The sequence below is a fragment of the Lepidochelys olivacea genome (assembly GCF_965140295.1).
Source record: "Lepidochelys olivacea isolate rLepOli2 genome assembly, chromosome: 1".
Lineage (NCBI taxonomy): Eukaryota > Metazoa > Chordata > Testudines > Cheloniidae > Lepidochelys > Lepidochelys olivacea.
Genome location: NC_140411.1, coordinates 149317642 through 149334322, shown reverse-complemented (window position 1 = coordinate 149334322; position 16681 = coordinate 149317642). Strand labels below are relative to the sequence as shown.

The 16681-nt window shown below is 41.0% G+C and overlaps 1 protein-coding gene across 5 annotated transcripts in view; it reads left to right on the top strand.

The window, feature by feature from the left end:
• Positions 1 to 16681, top strand: part of TAB3 (TGF-beta activated kinase 1 (MAP3K7) binding protein 3) — a 76870-nt gene that overhangs the window by 19094 nt on the left and 41095 nt on the right. Inside the window, exon 1 of one of the 5 annotated variants that reach the window (XM_084642931.1) lies at positions 3673 to 3776. The exons of 3 other annotated variants lie outside the window; for them this stretch is intronic. The gene's annotated coding sequence lies outside the window, so the exon portion shown is untranslated. Of the gene's footprint in view, positions 1 to 3672; positions 3777 to 12214; positions 12279 to 16681 lie in introns of those variants that run through there. One more of the 5 variants, XM_084642932.1, reaches the window with a different exon arrangement.

Genomic DNA, 16681 nt, shown 5'->3' with positions numbered 1-16681 from the left:
TCAGATCTGTTTCATGCAGACATTAGGAGGGTTTGGTCCTCCTTGGCATCAGCACTCGGAAAAATCAGTTACCTGTTACAATGAGAAACTTTAGGGAAAGCTGAGACTATTCAGAGTCATTGGAGTATTGCTTTACAATCCCAACTCCTGCCAGACATAGTAGAAAGAAATAAAGGTTATATGGCAAGTTGAAGCAGTTCATGAGGTACAGCAGGAGAAAATACCTCTTAGCAAGTGGTAGTTAGAACAAGTGCAGGTTCAGTATAGAATTTCTGTTGCCTCAGCGCTATCTGAGGGTTTCCTAACAAGCTCTATCTGGAGATAGACCCCCTGATTCGTGCCAGTTTGGGAAGAAAAAGGCTACCTTTGTTTTTGCTCAAATCAGGTAACTGGACATTGTCCGGAGGGGGTACCCAAAAGAGCCATGCAAGGATTTCAGGAACAGTTTTTTGTTCCGTTCCAAGTTTCAGCAACCCAGGGAAAGGCCACAATGTTAATGTTCTCATCCCTTGTGTACTTCAGATTGGAGCAATGCAATCCACTTCCCATCCTATTTCTACCCTCAGAGAATCAGGGAAAAGCTGAGCAAGGCCCTATGTGAAACCTCTAAAGTCCCTAGTAGCGGTTTGTCTTCAAAGCATTCCTATTTTAACACTTTCAGACCATTCTTATGTTTGCAAGTGAACAGGAGCCTTTTTCCATTCCTAGTTTCAATCCTTACCATTTGATCTTGGCTGTCATTCAAGGGGGTCTCTCCAGTATCATGGTAGCAATAATATTGGCTTTAGGAGAGAAGAAAATTCATTTCTCTCCCCAGACAATTTTTCAGTTCAAGGTTTCTGTACAGCGAGAAAGCTTGAAGCAAAGACACAATGATCTGGAATATCTTGAATTCACGACAAACACAGATATAGTACCAAGAAACCCAGGCATAGGCCTGGGCTGACGAAGAATACTATCAAATACAAGGTCTCCTGTCAGAAGAATGTTAACAAGAGATGTCACAAAAACAAAAATCAAATTCTTATTAGAGCCTATTTAAAATTTTGATCTGATACACAAGCATGCTTCAGTGATAGTTCATATGATACCTATCCAGTAAATCTGGGTATTTCCTCCCTATCTCATCCAGTGGCAGGGATCTAGCTGGGGTTCTGTATTCTCTACTCCCACAGCTAGTGAATGAAGAAAATCAGATTTTTCTTTTAAGGGGTCTTTCTAATTCAGTTCAGGTACCAGAAAGAGAGAACACAGTATCCACCTGCTGGGACACAGTGATTCATTGAGGTCTCAGGGCTCTCTGCTCCTTCTTCAGTCATAATAGACAATATTTCTGATGGCGTTTTCATAATACCTGGGAAGTCTGTGATAAGACCTCAACTTGAAATTTTGTCTAGTATAGAACAAAACTTCAACCTCTGTCAACATGCACTGCCCACTGAGGAAGAGATGAACACCAAGATTTAAATGGCGGAAGTCATATTAACAGAGTGGCTGCTGCACCCAGAAATGTCATCATAATCCAATTTGGTGGGCTGTTGACGGAACTCTTTGAATCTGGAAATCCTAAATCAAGTGCTCTGAGATCTCACTATGTGTAAGGAACTCGGATATGAGGTGGTGAACGACATCTTGCAAAACTGGGAGAGATCTCTGTCGTCTTTCCTTTTCCACCCCTCTGCAGAATAATACAAAGAGCAGCAGCGAGAGTGTTCATGTCTTTCTTGCTGAAGAGACTTTGGCTCTCAGGTATGATTAACCTAGCAAATTAACATATTGCAAGACCTGTCCTCCATCTGGGAGCAGACAGGTTTTAAAATGAATACTTGGAGGAAGAGATTTTTTTTGCTTTATGGACCCCAGTGGAGAAGTACAGATAAAATTTATTCTGTGGGCTGGTGCAAAGTCCATAGTATAACTTCCGTAGAGTTCTCCTAGGAAGGCTCTATTGTGGATTTATAAGTGTCCAAGCAAAAAGGTTAAGTCTGTGTAGCATAATGTTCTCAACATGTTCAAGAAGGGGAAGTTTTGTACATATCCCAACATTAAATTCTTCCTTAGTGCATAAACCTTGAAAAAGACATAGGGTATGACCTTGGAACCTCATTCTGTTCCTTACAGCACTACCGAGATAAAATGCATTATACTTCCTATCCATTAGAGAAGGCCTCCATATGGCTATTACCTTCTATCAGATTAGGTTTTTATTTGAAGTTGGGAACTTTATCTAATGAGACCCAAATATTGTACTTTTAATTCAGACAGATAATCTTTTCAACTGTCACCAACGTTCCTTCCCAAGAAGTATTCCTTCTTTGGTTAAGCATCAAAGTCTAGTCCTTGAGATCACTGAAAGTCTCAGGGCAGAGTAGTCATGTCTTCTGTATTGAGATTTGCTAGATAGTTCACCAGATTTTGCACATAGGATGACCAATGTCAGCCAATTCCCTTTTACTTCTGGAAGAAGTCTTCTCCACTCCTGAGCAGGAGTAGATAATTGTATGTACTATACCTTGTTTTGGATGTCCATATTTACATGATGATCCTGCCTTCTGCCCTGGAGGAACACTGCTATGCAAATCCTGTTGCAACAGATCTGTGGACTTTAGCATGAAGAATAGGAAAACTTATCCATGCTTATGTAGAAATTTCCTTTTTCAGGTAGCAAGGCTCAGAGATCTGGCCCACTCAGGAGACAAATGGATCATCCAGAATAGAAATAGAAATTGATATCCAAGGATTAAGGTTTATTGTCAATAGGTGGAATTTATCATGCTCTGCAGTAAGAGAAATTTTTGTATCCTTCCCCACCCCTGAGTATATTTAACACAATCTGTAATTTCGGAAAGTAGATTTGAATTATCCTGGCTATGGAAGTTGTCTCAAGTAGAAGGAACTTAAGGAGGTGGTGCAGTCTTCCGTTGCCAGTGCCTGACGGAGCTGGTTTTGCTCCAGGGCTGCAATCCTATTGTAGTGGATCTGTGGATCCTATTATTCTAAAAAAAAAATATTTTTTTAGATAATTTTGGATACCTTTCCCTATTATATTAAGCTTACACTTGGGGCAAAATATTTTAAAATCCGGCCATCTATGCAGTTGCAGGTTCCGAATCTTTCTGCAATTGCATATCTAACTTGCACACATAAGTAACTAAAATTGACCATACAAATTCAAGGAATTAAATTCACATTTTAAGTATATAAAAGGGTGTAGGCACTCTTAAAATATTGATTGTACTATGATGGAGAAGAGGGAAAAAAGAATAAAGCTAAGGAGAAGACATTTAATTTTTAACTATCCATTAATAATGGAATGTTTAACGTATATTTTTTTAAATAAAGAATTAATATTGTATGGTGGAAATATACTTGTTTTAGGAAATGAAGTGTAACTGTTATTGACTGGTTCCTGTATTGAATCAGTCTACTTCGGTCTGTGTGTGTGTGTGTGTGTGTGTGTATATATATATAGTGTTCAAAAAGCATTTTATATGTCCTCCAAAAACTCAGAGGAATGAATGATGGTGAGCCATCAAAACTTTAGATGTCTTTTAGCTCTCAAACATTCACTAAGTGTTTTATTTAAGTGACTGTGTTCTTTATTAATAAAACTAACATTTTACAAACTAGCCCCACTTGCACATCTAATTAGTCATTGATTCTTTTACTTAGGTGTTGGCAAAACTGTTGCATTTTCTGACAGATGCTTCAATACATCAAAACTAAAAAGTCAACCTTTCGTGAGATGACTCTATAATAACAATCACTGTAACTTTGTAAGTATATTCTAGTTTGTAAACCCAAGAGTTAAACAAATTACAAAAAATTGGAAGTATGTTATATAGAAAATGTGAAATTCAAAGTCTTGATTCTTTAAAATCCCCATTAGTCTCATTGTATGGAATTGAAGTGTGTACGACCACAAAAAATTGATATTTTCACAACACAGTGCAGAGTTGTTACCATTGTATCATGATAATTAACAAAGTGTATCCTTAATTGTTTAAATTCTGTTTGCTATCTATCTAATACAACATAGTGATGGCAACTGCAGATGTTAAAAGGCAAATCTGGTTTTCATATTGTATTCAAATCTACATTGAAAAAGTTAAAGTTGCAAAGTCAAGCACTTAGAAATTAAGACATGGCTTCAAGCACTTAGCCATTGACAGCCCAGGAAAAAACAATAAGAAACCATCAAAGCAAATGGGAAGAGCTTGAAAATGAAAAGAAAACCACAGTATTCAAAAACTAAGAAAGGAGGGATCATTTCACCCCTTTCCCCCCTCTCCCCCCACACCCTTTGAATATCTATAGTGACTAAAGGAAAGAAATATACAAACGTTACTCCTGGGGGAATTTTGTGCCAAAAAAATAAAAATTCTGTTCACAATATTTTAAAATTTTGCAAAATTCTGAAAATTTTATTTGTCAAAATAACAGTATATAACCATGCCATTTTTTCAATTATTTTGGTAATTTATTTAAAAATACCTGTCAGCAAATATGTCTAATGATAGACCCACACAAAAATCTCCCCAGGAGTAGAGGTAAACAACCCAGTTCCTGCTTCTCTGCCCCCTCCCCTCCACTCCCAGAGCCCAGCTGTGGGACCCCTCCCCCTGCCAAGACACTCTCACCCTCTATGCCCCAGAGGCCAGGGATTCAGAGGGAGAAGCACTCTGATGCTGGGTCCTGGGCTTGCATGGAGTTTACTGTATGCTGCCACTTCCTTCCTTCAGGGAATGCCAGGAACTGCAGCTGATGGGAACCCTCCAGTTCCCCCTCTCTCTCCTTCCCGCTGGCATTGTCTCCTATTTATGAGCTGTGCTCTGCCAGGTCCACCGGCCCCTAGTTGCGGCCAACATCTCTGCAGCCCATGTTGTGGGGGTGGGGGGGTAGAGGAAATTCTGTGTAAGGTGACCAGATGACAAGAACAAAATATTGGAGGGGGCAGCCACAGGCTCTTCCAGGGCCGGCTCTAGGTTTTTTGCCACCCCAAGCAAAAAAAAAAGCCAGTGCTGCTGAAGCAAAATATCAGGACAAATGCCGTACATCGGTCAGGACGTGGGACAAACAACCAAATATCGTGACAGTCCCGATTTTATCGGGATGTCTGGTCACCCTATTCTGTGTACGCAACATTAATTTTTGCAAAATTCTGAATTGCTCAGTGGCACAGAATTCCCCCAGGAGTAAAATCTTTTAAAATGGAAAAGGTTTGAACTGAAGAACATCCAGAACTTGGGGTATAGTCTTGAGGCAGGATCGCTGCTACAGCCAAGGGGGTATGCTGAGAAACTGTTTTAAGTCAGTGGGGAACCCATATTAGATAAAATCCCTCTTCTAAAATGATCATGTAAAGTCTGAGGTTGCATTTTTGTTTGTTTTCTGTGTAAGCTTACGTTCCACTTACTATTTCATCTTTGAATATGTGATTTCTCTATTAAATAAGCTTTTTTGTTTGTTTTCATCCCAAGCAGATCTCTGGTGTGTAAACTTTGTGGATTTTATGTTCAAAAGTGATATGATAACTGGGGGGCTAGTTTCAGGACTTTGGGAGTGATGAACAAGAGGAGAATAGTCCAAGTGTCTGTTAATTAAGAACTTGGAGAGGATGAATTTGGGGAGACCTGGAACTTGAATCAGTGTTGATGTCAGCCTGCAAAGTTTGATGAGAACCAGGATGAGGCCTTATTCTTGTAGGCTGGTGATTGGTGTCAGGACCCAAAGTTACAGTAGGGCAGGCAGTGAGAGACTGCCTTCCTGGTCTGGGTGGACCCTAAAACTTCAAGTTCTATCCTATTTTTCTCATAGCACCTATGCCTTATTCAGCACAAAGGATGGACTGTACTCAGGGAATTAATGGAGGTTGCATATTGAAGGAAACTGTTGTCATGAAGACTGTGGCCTCATTTGTTGCAGTTAAATGCCATGCTAGAGAATTAGATTCTGTCCCTGCCTCTGCGACAGAGTTCTTGTGTGTGAAGCTAAGCAAGCCACTTAAACCAAAATGTTTTCAGTTTGCCACTAAGTCCACATTTCTCATTTTCTGGGTGCCCAACCTGAGACATCTGGTATCAGATCTGCAGAAATGCTGAGTGCTCGTGATTGCAACTGAAGCCAACTGAAACTGTGCTTTGAACATGTGTGCTTGTATCAGGGAATCCACTTCCCATGTGCCTGGGGTTACTCTACAGGCAGGCTGCCTCAGTTTCCTCAAGGGGCTGCTTATACTGTTACACACCCAGTCCAAAGGTAATTCAAAACATTCCCTTCCTGGTGTCCAGTTTATGTAGTCCTTACATAGTCTGGCTCTCCTGGCCTCACCCCCCATTTCAGTGTCTTTCCCCTTAGGTAGGGAGTCCTCAGCCCCCTTCCCAGAGCTGGGTTCCAATTTAGCTGCCGCTCCCAGGGTTTATCTGGCTGGAGCTCAGCCTTCTGGCTCTGACTTCCAAATTCCCCTGGAGGAGTCTTTCTCACTCCCTGCAGTTTCCTGTTCTCCCCACCCCTTCTCTGCAGCTTTCTGCTGCTCTTACAATGGAATCACTTGATCTTTCAGGTGTGCCTCTTCAGTAATCCGGGTTGCTAGCTGCAGGCCTTTCAGTTGTCAAGAGGAAAGCCATGCGGCTAGTGCTATACATATTCTAAGTACTCTGAAAATCAGTCCTGTGGTATGTGAAGTTAGGTACGCAAAATCAGTGGATGCTTTTTATCTTAATCTCTGTTCCTTAGTTTCCCAATATGTAAAATGGAGATCTCACCACCAGTTACAACTGGGTGTTGTGAAGCTAAATTCTTTAATGTTTCTTTAATGATACTGTGGTCAGAGTACCATAGAAACATAGAAATTAATATATTTGTATTCGGTGCAGGGTTTGAGGATATGTGTGTGTGGTAAATAAGGTATACGGCCACACAGTGAATAGAGGATAAAATTATACATTGAATAACTACCCATTCATTGAATAATGCAGGGGTCCTGGGGGGGAAAAGTATGTGATCAGGTGATAGTCTGTATCATAATGCATGTACAAGAGTCAAATAAAAATTGCATAGCCCTAATTTTGGCATTTGCTATCTTTTAAGTGCTTACTTTACAACCTTAATGTTCTTCTAACATGTTTTTATATAATTTCTGAATTAAAAAAACTTTAAAACCCTCCACAGAAATTCTGTGATGTGGAACCACATTGACCCCAGCTTAGGTCGTCTTCAGGGTTTGGGCCTTTACATCCACAGCATAGACCTCTACCACTTTGAGCTAATTGAATAACTGGTAACATTAATAGGCTGTTGTTCTATATGTGGACAAGCTGTTAGAGAGGGGTGTGACACATTTTGGGTTACACAGCTTTTCGTCATAGCAGACGAATGTAGAGACTCCGATTCAGTTCTAGGTTCTGGAAAGGAATGTGCTCTAGTGGTTAGATTCTTCTGTTCCTTGTGCTCCTCTCTAGTTCCCTTCTTCTCCACATCTTATGCCCTGATCCCTCCCCACTTTCCTCAGCACTCCATATTCCAGTGTGGTTGCTTCTTCCTTCTCTTCTGTGCTGCCTTGGTGCCAGCAAGCAGAGGCACTGAAAGGAGAGGAGATGGTCTCCCAGCTCTTAATGCCTGTGCCCGGTACTACAGAAACCAGAAGGAGCAATTGCAGGGAAACTCCTGCTCATCATTTGCATTGCTAGTATGGAGCATGCTCAGTCACTCTGTGGGAATGACATATGTGCAGTCCAGTTGGCACAAAGCAGCTCTAAGGGAATGGAGCATGCTGATTGCAAATGAGATCTTCAGAGAGTTTAGCTTCCAAACTCTGGTAAGCCTCTAATGAGTGTGTGCAAGCTGTGATTGATTGACTTATTTTAGAGACTCTTAATTTGGTGAAATTTAGGTGAACATTCATGGGGACTACAAAGGGTGCAGCTCTAACACCAGGGTGACACTCCCTCCCCACCCCAACCAAATTTCAAGCCCTTGATCCAAAGCCTGGAGGCAATAGTTTCTCAGTGAAACAATTGGTTTTTTAACACAAGCAAAACTTATTTTTTCCCTAATCTTGTTCCTGTATATGGCTGTTTTTTTTTGTTTTTTTTTTTTTTTAAAGGTGAAACTTACCCCCCAAAAAGTGAAGTTGACTAAGGCATACATCCAGCATGGAAAATTCTAGCATAATAATTTGGCAAAAGGATAAGTATCTGAAAATAGGGTCTTATAACAAAGTGTTGGGCAGCCTTACTATTGAGGATGCTGCCTGAACTGTGTTATAAATTTCCTTAGGGATATGTCCATTCTCCCACTTGTATTCATATTCTAAACTGAAATGCGTATCAATTAACAGCTCCTCTAGCACAGATCTGTTGATATCTTCAAGTATTTGATTGCCTCCTTAATAAAAATGTGCTGATTGATGTTTTACTTAGTAGTGTTGAGATCCCTTCATATTTAATGATTGTCATCTATACTATAGTGCTCCTTTGTACCTGCAATTTTAATTAAATAGAAATATATTAAGCTATATAGAAATACTCAGTGCAGTCAGAGTATTGACCTGCTAATTCTACTCTTGGTTTTTAGATTTCGTTTTTAATTGCTTCTGGACTGAAATATTGCCAAGTTTCAATCCAGAGTTGTTATATATGGCAGAGATTATATATAAACTTTTGATAAGTTATAATGGAAAGGCTTGATGTGTCTTTTGCTATAAGACGACTTCTAAGGATGCTATAAGTAACATTTGTTTATAAAATACAGAAAAATTGCCATTCTCTCAATGAAAGGATTTTCATAGTATCCATTTCAGAAGTAGGAGACTCTTAATCTGTCCACTTACTGCTGTTGCTTTTAGTGTTTTCTTTGTGACGAGCTACACAAATAACTCCAGAGGAAATAAGTTGGTCTCTGGGCTCTGAAATGCTATGCTTTGCTGGTGCCATGGAACAAGTAGAGTCTTCTGCATCTATAAGAGGGCAGGCAAAGCCAACACATTAATTTAGGTTAAACTTCCAGTAGTGGGGGGAAATGAAACTTTATAGGTTTTAAATAAAAACAATTATAATAAACCTATAAATAATAGGTTTTTACAAGTTCTCCTTCACCATAGTATCTGAGCATCTTAAGATAGTAAGCAGTTCTGCTAATAGAGGTAGTATTGACTGCATATATTATTTGTCAAAATAACACAATATAATCATGCCAGTTTTAATTATTTTGGTAATTTATTTCAAAATACCTGTCAAGAAGTATGTCTAATAATACAGACAACAAAAAAGATTCAGGAAATGTTGTATGACAAATAGATTCCTTATTAGGCATATTAATACAGAACTTTGAGTAGTAATTCATTAAAAGTACAATACAGAAATGTATTTCCCTAACCCCTCAGAAGCAGTGCAAAGCCTTGGGGGAGTCAGGGTAACTGAGGAGCTGAGGGAGACGGAAGTCATTGCTGGGAAGGAGCCTGGGAGTGAACCTGGAGGGTTGTTGTGTGTGGGTGGGAGAAGTATGGAACAATTTTTGGGGAGGGGAGGGATTGTTAGGGAGTTGGGAAGCCTACCCTTGCAGACCCTGGCAGATGACCCCTAGCATCTCCCAGTCAGTCAGGCACATCTGCCCCCGTCCCCACGTGCCCTAGCACCCCCACTCAGCCACTCCTCCTTTCCCTGTGTCCCAGCACCCCCACTCAGTCACCCCTCCTCTCCTTGTCCCCATGTGTCCCTGCACCCCCAGTCTGTGACACCCCACCCAGCAGCCCCATGTACCCCACTCTCTTTTCACTCCATCCCACATAACCCGTTGCCACAGCACTTGGCCCTGCAGGCTGGGTGTTGTGAGGAATGCAGCCTCTGCTCTCTCCCTATCGGCTGCTGGCTGACTGCAGCCAGTGAGTCGGCTGCCTGTGTTCTGGTGTCACAGTAGCCCCTGGTGGGTGGAAGGTGTAACTGTAGAGCATCTCTCGCAGAATATATTTTCTGTGGAGAATAAAAAAAATCCATGGGACACATGAATTCTGCGTGTGCACAATGGTGCAGAATTCCCTCAGGAGTAATACACCATCTCTGCTTGTGTAATTTGGGGGACTGAATCCCCAGAAGTAAAAGTAGGTGCCTCCACCACTTGACCTAAACAGCCAGGTATCTTAGCATGGAAGTAACAGCAGAGTCATGAACCTTATAGCTGTATGATCTACGCTGTGTTACTGTGGATTACAGAAGTACCCAATTTGAAACATTTCATCTGAAAGACTATAGGCAAAATGAAAGAGTTGCTTCTGTTCTATTATGGACTTAGGTTCTGTATTCTCTACTCCTAGCACCATCTGACGTGACATTGTGCAAGTTCCCTTACCTTACTGGAAAATTAGTGCATAGTCCCCTTCCCCATCGCTTCATGAAACCATTGTTCATTATCTGCCCCCTTCCCAAGGGATGAAACCATGGCTCATTTTAAGAGTCGTTAAGAACAAAAACAGTAACAGTTGCCTGTGGAAGAGCTGAGACTAGAACTCATGTTCTATGGGATTGCAGTTCAGTACATCTTCTGCTAAACTGCATAGCATTGTAAACTTTCCTGTTCTGTTCTCCAGTAATGTGACAGGTGAAATCTGCATCACGGTGAGATTGCATATAACGGGCCAAAATTGTGGTGTTCCTGAAAGCTGGCAAAGCTGACAGTGTGCCTGGTTAACTTCGGGGTTCTTTTTTCCAGCCACATCATATATTACATGAATTGCTTACTCAATAGCTATAGGTTGTGTGTACCAGCAAGTAAGCCAGTTCGCACCGGATTGCCATACAACTTTCTGGCTTCTGGCATTTGGTTTATATGGTAGTACGGGAATCGGCAACCTTTAGCATGCGGCCTGTTAGGGAAATCCTCTGGCAGGCTGGGCCAGTATACTTACCTGCGGCGTCCGCAAGTTTAGCCGATCGCAGCTCCCCTGGCCGCGGTTTGCCATTCCAGGTCAATGGGGGCTGCGGGAAGTGGCGCGGGCCGAGGAATGTGTCTTCCCGCAGCCCCCATTGGCCTGGAACAGCAAACCACAGCCAGTGGGAGCTGCAATTGGCCGGACCTGCAGACGCTGCCGATAAATAAACCGGCCCGGCTTGCCACTGGGTTTCCATGACGGGCCACGTGCCAAAGGTTGCCAATCTCTGTGGTAGTATATTGTTGCTGGGGAGTCCTTTATTCCTTCGCTGTCTGGTTGATGTAGAAATTTATCCTAGCTTGCATCTTTTTTGAGGCCCTGCAGAAATCTTCTGACAGCAACAACACATGGTCTTTCTGAACCCAAATGGATTATCTGGGCTGTTAAATTGCAATGAAGCTTATTTTTTATTATAAATTTGGTCCCACAGCATAGAGGTGGGGATCGCTCTTTGCCTGGTGGGAGATCATAGGTGCTCAGAGAAACATTCATTAGTAACAAAGGGAAAATGTTGTTAGTATCTTACTTATTTAGTAGATTTGAAATGATTAACTTTAAAATGCCATTGTCTAAAGGCCTTGCTTGATGCAAGGCTAGTATTGGTGATTTTAAACCTCCTTCTGTTACTTCAAAAAAGTGAAATAAAAAAATACAGTTGACTTTTTAAAATGGCTATCTTTGAGGGGGACAGACATATGCCATGGTCATGATTCTTATCAGGGGATAAAAGGCCCATAGAAAGGAGTATCAGTTTTGAAGCTGATATTATATTGTTAGTGAAATGCTCCCAACTTTTTTCCCTTAACATCCCAGTATATTGGGCAACCTGAGTATGCATCTGTTCCTAGCACTTCTTAGGTCATGCTTGTCCAGGCACAATCTGTGTGTAGCAAATTCCCTTTGATAGCTTCAGAGGATTTTAATATTCTGTGGCAGAAGAGGAAGAACAATAAAAGAAGATATTTGTGGATCCCATTTAGATCTTGATGGATCATGAGGATGACATTGTCCGCTCTCCTGGTCTGGTGGCCATAAATGAAAGGAACAGAGAGGCCTGGGAAGAGATTGGAAAAAAAGGAAGATGCAGGAAAAGATGGATGCCTCTTAGAGGATGTGGAATCAATAGTTTAAGGCAATGACTCTTGTGGTGCGAATAAACAACTTGCTCCCAGGCCACAGATGGGGACCCCACACTGCTCCAGCCCCATCTCCCATCAATGTCATAATGAGTTCAGTGGCAGTGAGTCATTTCCTTCTTCTAAAATGAAGGACCCTACCTGTCTCAGAAGTGCAGCCCTGCTTTCTATGAGTATTGTGAGGACAACAAGAATTATCCCCGAACGTGATCTCAGCTGTAAGTAAACAACATGTTTGTGCTTTAAACATTCTTTTCCATTTCCAACATGGGCTCTGTTTTGAAAAACTTGTTTATCAGTGTTTCATGAAGAAAAACAACCTTATTTTGTAGTATGATTTGTCTGCATAGAATCCATGAAAACACTTTTCAGTCATCATCCTTTTATTACATACAGCAGTCATTAAATAACAGCCGATTAATCTATAAAAAGATAAAAGGAATAAAAGATCATGTAGCGTAAGCACAGAAACATGGAGATCTGTGTCCTCTTTGCACTCTACTACTGCAGTGTCGGTATGAAAAAAATAATGGCACGTGGCATCCCTCATCATGCATACCGTACAGTGTGTCCAACAATTGTAGTAATTTGCCTAGGATAATAGGCAATATCCCATTTTGTGGTGTTGGTTGTGCATTTTTCCATCTGCTCACAAATGTTATGGAGGATTTAGCTAAGACTAGAGACATATGTCAGGTCAATATAATTTTGCTTCAATAGGCATCTACATAGACCCTCAGGATGCACTCAAACACCTTTCTGACACTAGAGAGGTAGTAGTTTAATTGCTAATTGTTAGCATCTCATAATCGTAGTATTGCAAGGCAACAGAATGTAAGCTAAGGTCCCCAAGGCATTTAGCACAGAAATATCACATTTCTTGGTTTTACTGCATCAGTGGCACCCTTATCTACTCTTTCCTGCTCATTGTCTAATTATTTCATATTCTGGTATCCTGAATCATGACAGGTGAGCAAGTGAAGCACCTTCTGTGATCCACCACAGCATTATTTTATGGTTGTAGAGCTCTGCAGATTGAGAGGGGAAATGAACAAAGAATTGGGACATGAATTCCATTAGTAGCCCCAGCATACTTTAAGAAGTCTTCACATCATTCACGGCCCTCAATGACTTGATTGGCATTGCTAACTTTAATGATGAATCAGTAACATTTACTTTGTTGCAGTACTATTTCTCTCATTGTCTTTCCCATGCCAAAGCTTTCAAGTGGTAGTCTGCATTCTTGGCTAGTCTCCAAAGTGCTATGACAACTCATGTCCAGAAGGACAGTCTTCCTCATCTGAGTGAATTTCAATTGTAAGGTAGTTGCTAATGCCACACATACAGTCAAAAGTGATTAGTTGCGTTTTGGGGTCTCGACCAGTTGCACTTGGTTTAGATCATTACTGTATTTTCCCAGCAGTGGGCTGAGCTCTGTTTTGCCGGAAGTCTGCTTTCTTTGTGATTTAGTTTGGCATTTTAAATGGACACAATTCTGTGTGTTCCTCTACCTTGTTTTCAGGTTACAATTGAGACTGTTCTTTATAGTGTAACTCTCTGCCCAGTCTGCTTCCAAGCTGTTAAGCAGCAAACTCCAGAATCCGGAGGATGTAGCAACCTGCAGTGCTAGGAATGTCTCCACAACAACTGGTCACTGTGATCATTGAGGCAGGAGATGGAGTTGTGTAAGCCATCCTTTAATCCTAGATGGATAATTTAGGGCAGGTTGGGGACTCTTGGAAAAGAAATACTCATATGCCTTGACATATGGCATTGCTTCCCAGAATACACTTAATAACCATGGTTAGGTGGTGTGGTAGGTATGACAGAAAAGCTGCTACATGTGTACACATGAAACCACATTGTTTGTATCCAGTTGCTGGAGTCTCAAGATGTTCCAGTCGGCAAACACTTTTATAGATACATTTCCATAAGTTTGTCGTTGCCTTCACCTTTTGGTAGGGAGGGTAAAGAGACTTATCTGGCATGAGTTTTGGAGAAAACGAAATTTTGTTACGGTTACACTGAATGTAATCATTAAATAGAGTGGTTAAATAAATAAAAATGTCACATACAAAACTTCTTTATATTTTTCCCATTGTCAATGGAGCCAGATCACTTAAACTACTTAAATAGTCAACCTAATTAATAGTGGCACTCCAGGCAAGTTTGAAGTTGAGCCAGTCTTGGTTCCAGAGCCTGTTCAAAGGATTAGAGTGTGAGATTACATGATTGCATCTGCAGCCAGGTCACATGCCAGTCATGTTTACAAGGCTATAATTGGGTGCAGATGACTACTGAATAGATAGTAGACATGACTGGGATGAAATGTTAAAGACCCCCCCTTTTTTTTTTTGCCTAGTTAATCCTTGAAAGAGAATTTAACTTGAGCTATGTTCAGATTTCATGGAGTGGAATGAGGTTGTCACCTAGGTGTCGTACTTATTTATAAAAGCTTTAATGTCCTGGCAACCTTTCCTTCCCGGTCACTTATTTCTACAATCACTGTAAAATGTGTAGTAGTAACTGTCTTTACAAGGTTGCTGGAGTATTGAGGAGCGTGAGGGGAAATGATACATCTTGCCTAGGAGTATAGACTAGACATTTGACCAAGAACTTACTCATTTTTGGGCTCTGCTCTGTTAGGCAACAAACCAAAAATAGTAATATACTTGTATTTAAATTCATTGCTTTCTAATTCTGTCTTCTGAGCTAGTTTCCTTCTTGTCTTTTGATGTTTTGTTGTTGGCATACAGTTTATGGTGGGTAGTCTTTTTTTTTTTTTTTTTTTTTTTTTTTTTTTTAGAAGTATGTAACCAAAGCAGCAAGGGAGCTGAGAGAGTTTTATGGGTATGCTATTACTTATGTGGAATCACCTACGGTGATCAGCCTAATCTTTTAAAGCAGAACTTTCCTGGAGCAGAGCATGATTTGGGCAGTGGCGAAACTTAGGGGAGGAGTTGAACAGCTTCTTTCCCTTCAACTCCCATCTCTTCCCAACAGCCACACCTCTGGCTCAGCTGTCAGGCAGTATTCCCTCATCTCCTCACCCCTAACACCTGGCTTCAAAACAGATCCCAGCCAGCAGAACCTTTCCTCCCCATTCACCAGCCTTCATATAAAAACAGCCAGCTTCAGCCCCGCGCCGCTCCTGGCTGCGGTAGGGGGGGGCCACCGACTTCAGCCCTATGCCGCTCCTGGCTTCGGTGCTGGAACTCGGGGCACTTGGTTTCAGTTACGGGGTCCCCCCCCGAAAGAGCTCGCGGACCCCCAGTTGGGAACTGCTGGTTTACACTGTAACAAGCAAACTTCCTAGTGCAATAGAATATTTTCCCATTTATTTACCCTAGTAAATCAAACCTCTGAACAACCCACTTCTTTGCCAGTAGGCAGTTTCTGGGAATCCTGTGTTTTGTAATGCCTAAATCAGTGGTTCTCAGACTTTTGTACCGGTGACCCCTTTCACATAGCAAGCCTCTGTGTGCAACCCCTCTTATAAATTAAAAACACTTTTTTACATATTTAACACTACTATAAATGCTGGAGGCAAAGCATGGTTTGGGGTGGAAGCTGACCACTCACGTCCCCCCTTGTAATAACCTTGTGACCCCGAGGGATTCCGACCCCCAGTTTGAGAACCCCTGGCTTAAATAGTAGTATCGTTTCAGATTGCTTGTTGAATCTGACCTCTTAACTGATCTGTAAAAGTGATTAGATATTGCTTGGAAAAAACTTACACTTAAAGCAGCCTTTTCTGAAGACTTCCTATGCTACATAGACTACAAGAAATATGCTTAGATTATGTGTGCTAAGATTAAATGTCTAGGCTTCATCTTTAAGATCACTGTTTTTACTCTTCAGCTTCACTGGAATACCAGAGAACTGATTATGTATGGTGTTTCTGAGAAAAGAATGTACAGTGTTCTACTGGGTGACTTGGTTGAGAATACATTATTTTAGGACTTTACCTGCATTCTTAGAGGATTCATAAATCAAAGCAATATCATATAACATATGAATTTCTTTATTGCTAATTTAAGTTAAGATCTGTAAGCTTAATTGGGCATTACAGATGGCAAGGTGGTCATTGTCATATGTCAGTCAGAATTTGTTATCGGGATGAAATTATTGCTTTTTTTAGGGCTGTTGATTAATCACGATTAACTCAAAAAAAATTAATCGTGATTAATTGCACTGTTAAACAATAGAATGCCAGTTGAAATTTATTAAATATTTTTGGATATTTTTCTACATTTTCAAATATATTGATTTATTCTACAACACAGAATACAAAGTATACCGTGTTCACTTTATATTATTATTTTTTATTACAAACATTTGCACTGTAAAAATGATAAACAAAAGAAATCGTATTTTTCAATTCACTGGCCGCCACTTCCTGCAGCTCCCATTGGCTGGGAACGGCAAACCGCGGCTACCAGGAGCTGCGGGCGGCTGTTCCTGTGAACAGTTGATGTAAACAAACTGTCTCGCGGCTCACTAGCGGATTACCCCGACAGGCCGTGTACGGCCTGCGGGCCACAGGTTGCCCACCATTGGGTTAAGTTCAGGTCTACACTACCACTTACTTTGGTATAACTTACATTGCTCAGGAGTATGA